Below are 7,069 nucleotides of genomic sequence, written 5' to 3'. Positions count from 1 at the left end.
ACCTCTCCCTAGGATGCCAATACACTTGCTAACAATGGTCATCCACAATAGAGCAGACCAAAGTTTATTGCTGAACACTGAAAGAATGGGACCTCTGCCTAGGATGCTGACAGTGCTCATCGAGGATAGCACTCTCCACAATTCATTGCTAAACACAATACGACATTATTCATCAGCAGTCTATGCTTCCTAGTTACAGTACCATTCCGAACGCAGCTGTTTGTGTTGTGGTGTTAATGACACCCTACAGATGGCAAAGTAATTCCCTAGTCTGGCTGCTGCTAATCTCTGGATAACAGTAACTGATGACTTAGAACGTTGCATGGAGCCCATTACATAAAGAGAAAGTTTGTGAGCAGATACTTAGGCATCTTCTTGGATGAACAACAGAATTATAGTGCACACATTAAAGAAATGAGCAAGAGAGCCAGAGAAGTGATGAACAAAATTACTAGTCTCTCCAGTTACAATTATAAGCTGCCAATGCAAACAATGAGAATGGACCATAACGCTATCTTAATTGTGATTACGGGATATGGTATGAGTGCTTGGGTAAACAGACTTCTGCTCATAACACCAGCCTGGATAGTTAGCGTGAAATAGTTCTTTGATTGGTGAGAGCTTTTGGCACTGTGTCAGTCAGGGGGTTGCAAATAATACTTTGAATATGCCCACTCAATCTCTGCATCTACATACATACTCCACAAGCCACTGAACATTGTGTGGCGGAGGGTACTTTGTGCCGCTACTGCTCATTTCCCTTCCTGTTCCACTCGCAAATAGAATGGGCAAAAAACAATTGTCTATATGCCTCCATATGAGCCCTAATTTCTCTTATCTGTGTTTGTGGTCCTTATGTGAAGTGTACATCGGCAGCAGTAGGATCATTCTGCCGTCTATTTCTATGCTGGTTCTCTCAATTTTCTCGAAAGCATCCTTTGAAAAGAACATTGCCTTCCCTCCAGGAATTTCCATTTGATTCCCGCAGCATTTCTGTAAAACTTGCGTGTTGTTCAGATCTACTGGTAACAAATCTAGCAGCCCATCTCTGAATTGCTTCAATGTCTTCCTTTAATCTGATCAGGTTGGGATCCTAAACACTCAAGCAATACTCGTGAATGGGTCACACTAGTAGTCTATATGCAGTCTCCTTTGTAGAAGACACACAGTTTCTTAAAACTCTCCCAGTACACAGAAGTTGATCATTCGCCTTCATTACTACAATCCTTATTCCATTTCATATTATTCTGCAATTTTACGTCTGGATATTTAATCAACCTGACTACGTCAAGTAGCATATTACTAATGATGTATTTAAGCATTATGGGATCATCTTTCCTACTCATCTGTATTACATTTTTTTACATTTACAGCAACCTGCCATTCATCACACCAACTCGAAATTTTGCTTAAGTCACTCAATGATGACACCTTCATGTACACCGCACCATCATCAGCAAATGGCTACAGATTCCTGCTTATCCTGTCTGTTAGTTCATTTATCTATGCAGAGTAAAAGTGTTCCTATCACAATCCCTTGGGAGACTCCTGACAATCTCCAGATATGGGAAAAAGGGACAATGTACTGGCTGAAGAAAGATCAGCATCATTAAGTGCTGAATTTAACAGGAATACGAGCCACAAGGAAGCAGAAAATTCACAATCAGATTCTCCACCTATGGCAGAAATGATGTGATGATGCCCACACAGCAAAGCGCACCTATGGTTTTCTGCCAAATGTAAAACAGAGACCAGGATCGAACCACCTGAGTCCCTTAAGAGGTTTTATCACAGTTTTTGACTGATCATGGCACTATGCTGCCTACTGACACCGAATTGGTGAGGGTGTCTGTGGTGAAGAAGGTATGCCCAAACATACTATCTGGGTATGTCTGCTGTATGACGGTGTTCCTGATACCAATCAGCACCAACTGAATTGGCACAGAAGACTCAGTGTAATTGAAGTACTGCATTGCAAGACAGAAAAGCAGATCTGGGCCAACAATGACAACCAGTGTGGTTTCAGTTGTCTGAGACTGCAGACGTGTGTGCAAGTTACATTTGCGTGAGTGTGTTTGTGCATGTGTGTCTACTGCTGACAATGGCCTTAATGGCTGAAAGCTATAATTGTGTGTGTTGTGCCTATCATGACTCAGCTTCTCCGCTATATGGTGAGAAGAAATTATTTTTATTTGTTTTTAAATGCTAGTTGGCTATCTGTCAGACTTTTGATGCTATTTGGTAAATGACCAAAGACTTTTGGGGCAGCATAATTCACCTGTTTCAGTATCAAAGTCAGATTTAACCCAGCGTAGTGAGGATCCCCCTATTTTCTAGTGTTGTAGCTATGCACTTTGCTATTATATATGAACTGAGGTGGGTTATTAATAATAAATTTCATAAGTGAATATATGTATTGTGAAGGTACTGTGAATATCCATACTTCCTTAAACGAATGTCTACAAGATGATCTTCAGTGTACTATTATTCTGATTATACACTTTTGTGTAATATGTACTTTTTCTCTTAATGATGAATTACCCCAAAATATGATGCCATATGAAAGTAGTGAATGAAAATAACCAAAGTAGGCTAATTTACTGATTTGTGTATCCCCAAAATTTGCAATCACCCTAATAGTATAAGTAGCTGAACAACATTTCAGCATGTCATCAATGTGTTTCTTCCAATGCATTTTCTGATCAATGCGCACACCCAGAAATTTTTAATATTCTGCATTAGCAACAGACTTCTGTTCAAAGTCTATATTTATGAATGGTGTTATGCTATTTACTATACAGAAATGTATATACTGTGTTTTCTCAAAATTTATTGAGAGTCCATTTGCAGAGAACCACTTAATAATTATTTGAAAAACATTATTTACAATTCCCTCAGCTAATTCTTTTTTGTTGGGTGTGATTACTATAGACCCGCCAAGTTAGCCGAGAGTGCTAATGTGCTGCTTCCTTGACTCGCGTAGGCGCGCCAGCCCCAGATCGAATCTGCTTGGTGGATTAACGATGAGGGTTGGTGTGCTGGCCAGCCTGGATGTGGTTTTCCACATCCCACTATGTGAATACCAGGCTGGTCCCCAGGTCCCGCCTCAGTTACATGACTCACAGATATTTGAAACACATTCGCCCTATTGCACGATTTACACTAGACACAGACAGCTGGGGTATATCATTCTGTCCCGGGAGGGTATGGGGTGGTGGCAGGAAGGGCATCCATCCATCCCTTAAAATTAACCATGCCAAATCCGTACTTAACCCTGCCGACCCTGTGACGATGCAGGGCAAAGGCAGTAGCAAATGCAAGGGTGTGGTTACTATACTTGTAACATCAGCAAGTAGAACTAGCTTTGATCTTCATGAATACAGGGTGGCAAATAATTAACACATATTAAGAACAATAAGGGACCTTAGACTGAATGTTATGAGACACCGTTCTTGATACCTCCCCAGTTAGAGGACTCTGTTGATTTTTGGAGACTATCTATACTATTAATTTCAACCTTCTGCATTCTTCAACTTAAATATGAATTTTACGACAATACTTAAGCTTATCTAGAAGAATTTCATGATTCACACATCAGAAGACTTTGAAAGATCACAGAAATGCCAATGGGTGATGTTTGGTTATTCAGAGTATTTAATATTTGATCACTGAAAGAATACATACCACTTTCTGTTAAAAAGCCATTCTGAAAACCAAACTGACGCTTTGTTAGTATTTCATTTTTACAAATATGTGAAGCTTCTCTTGAATACATTACTTTTTCAAGAGTTTTGGTTGAAGCTGTCAGGTGAAAATGGGTGGTAGTTGTTGGTATCAGACCTATCCCCTTTTTGTGCAATGGTTTAACAATAGCTTATTTCAGTCTATCCAGAAAAACACCCAGATCCGAGAGTAGACTTTATCCAGTTGTTAGATGTTCCTCTAATCCCCATGTCGTCAAGCTTGGACAATAGTTTTGTGTGATCTATGATATCAAAAGTCTTAGTGAGATCTAGACATATTCCAATGATATTTTCGCCATTATCTAGTCTCTGAAGCACTTCACTTACCGTATTTACTCGAATCTAAGCCGCACTTTTTTTCCGGTTTTTGTAATCCAAAAAACCGCCTGCGGCTTAGAATCGAGTGCAAAGCAAGCGGAAGTTCTGAAAAATGTTGATAGGTGCCGCCACAACTAACTTCTGCCGTTGAATATATGTAGCGCTACACAGGCATCCTTTGTAGGCACAAAGACAAATACTGGCGCCAAAACCTCTGCGTCAGTAAATAAAATTAAAAAAAATAAAATTGGAAGACGAGCTTTTTTTCTCCGCCAGAGTTTCGACCACTGCTTTTTTATACATAATCCAACGATTAAATACAAATTCCGTATTGTTCATCTTCGAATTTCAATGTACTACGAAAATCCGACTGGTAATACTGGGATTTTTGTCAATATGGCCAACTCTACGTTCCGAATTTTTTCCTACCTGTGAGAAGAGATGGTTGCTAATAGGAACCTGATGAAATGTGAATCACATACAGTATTCTCTTCACCATAAGAATAATACGAATATAAACATTTTGCCATGTATTCTTTTGTGTTTGCTTCTATCTCATTTAAATCCTGTCTGCCAAATAAACTACGAAACTAGAGTGAGACAACAGCAAATGCGGAAGAATATACGTATCGTGTCATGTTTATATTCGCATTACTCTTATGCCTAATAGTGATACAGTCAGAAATGAAGCACGGCAACTGACTAGATTTTTAAATCTAAGATGACTAATTTCTGTGCAGAATTTGATGTACTAAAGAAGCGGCCGCCAAGATTTTCAAACGGAGAAAAATTTTTGCCAAACTCTCGTTCAGAACATGTTCTATCATACGCAGTCTATTATTTGGTTCTTGTTGATCATTATCAAAGAAAGCGGCAGTGTAAGTAACAACAAATAGCAGTCTCTTGCCATTGTTTCGCTAATGAGACGATTCCTCTCTTTTTTAAATTGTAGGCGGCGGTAGCGCGCACAAAAAGCAAGCCATGCCGCGAGCAGCGACAGGCCGTAAACACGCACTATCAGAATGCGACAAACAATGCATAACACAGTATAGTAATGCATTTTCAGCTTCAAGTGACTGACGTAAACACCTATAACATAGAAAACGGCACTTATCAGATCAAAGCAAAATAAGCAATCGATTCAAACCAGACGAAGCACATGAAAAAGGAAGGGTATCCGTATAAATACGGACGGAGCGCCTGACGCATAGCAATGGCTACCTGGTAAAGCTTAACTGCTAAGCTTTTGACTCGAACCAAACTACTGTAGCTGTATCGTCATTCATTCGACCTAAATTGTGTCTCATATTACAATGGACCAACTTTGTTTCGATTTGGAGGTGCGGCCTAAAACTTTTCTCTCCCCTTGAATTTCGAGTCTCAAATTTCAGGTGCGGCTTAGATTTGGGAATTTTTTTTTCCCTTTATTTCGAGTCTCATTTTTCAGGTGCGGCTTAGATTCGAGTGCTGCTTAGATTCGAGTAAATACGGTAATAGTTCAAAAATTGCTGTATCAGTTGATTGGCCTTTCCTGAGCTACTACATATTTGGCTGAGAATCCTACTAATCTGTCGAGCAGCTGTGTACACAGGTAATCTTCTTCTTTGAATAGTGGATGTTCAAACAAACCAACAGCATAGCCAAGTATCCTCATGTGTCACCTTTGTATTTTTAACTTTTCATGGGTTATCTAGAGCTATCCTTCATAACCAGAATCCTTAACTCCTTGCCTGGTTACAATTCACTGATGACATATTTATGATATGGACTCAGAGCCAAGACACACCATCCTCATTTAAGAATTTTGTTCTCCGTTTCATTTTATTGTGTCCTCCTCTGCATAATAAGTCACCTCTATTGAACACTAATCTCTACTTCTCTCTGTAAAAACCTCTGAACATAAATAGTATGCTTCCAGGTGTTCTACTGAGATTTTGTTTCCATTTTATGCACAAATTTGATGACCAACCCAGGTCTCTTCTTCAGATATTGCAAGTTTTGCTGTTATGTGTATTCCCTGTCTTGACTCCAACCAAAACATGAGATAATGTTGGAAGCAAAACATGAGAGATCACACTTCTCAACATATTAAAATTAACAGTACCTTCATTTTGGTAGCTGGCACTCTATTTATAGTTAGATTTACTGCATAAATTGTTGATAAATGATTTTGTTGGAGTATTTGCAAATGTTTCACGATGTTCAGATACAGTTTTTAATTAAGTAAATGATTGGCTGTAAAATGGTAATGACACCTGCTATAGTATGATTTCCAGCTACAAAATTATAGCCATTTGTTCATCTGCAGACAATGGTGATGGATTATTTGATGCAGTTGGCACCCACCCTGAAGAAATTCTGATACTTACAGAGTTCAGAACACAGTTGACAAAATTATTGTGTATTTGGAATGCCAGGTGGGAACTGCTTCACCCAAACTAATGCTGGTTGAAGAAATTCTGATACTTACAGAGTTCAGAACACAGTTGACAAAATTATGGTGTATTTGGAATGCCAGGTGGGAACTGCTTCACCCAAACTAATGCTGGTGAAATGCCTTTGTGAATATGCTGCACATAAATGACATACAATTCTGGATAAAAAGAAACATACTGACTCTTTTTTATATATATATATATATATATATATATATATATATATATATATATATATATATATATATATATATATATATATATATATAACAAAAGCGCTGGCAGGTCGATAGACACACACACAAACACAAACATACACACAAAATCTAGCTTTCGCAACCAACGGTTGCCTCGTCAGGAAAGAGGGAAGGAGAAGGAAAGACAAAAGGATATGGGTTTCCTGACGAGGCAACCGTTGGTTGCGAAAGCTAGATTTTGTGTGTATGTTTGTGTTTGTGTGTGTGTCTATCGACCTGCCAGCGCTTTTGTTTGGTAAGTCTCATCATCTTTCTTTTTAAATATATTTTTCCCACGTGGAATGTTTCCCTCTATTATATATATATATATATACTT

This window comes from Schistocerca cancellata, chromosome 1 (assembly GCF_023864275.1).
Source record: "Schistocerca cancellata isolate TAMUIC-IGC-003103 chromosome 1, iqSchCanc2.1, whole genome shotgun sequence".
NCBI lineage: Eukaryota > Metazoa > Arthropoda > Insecta > Orthoptera > Acrididae > Schistocerca > Schistocerca cancellata.
Note: the sequence above shows the minus strand (reverse complement) of the source record.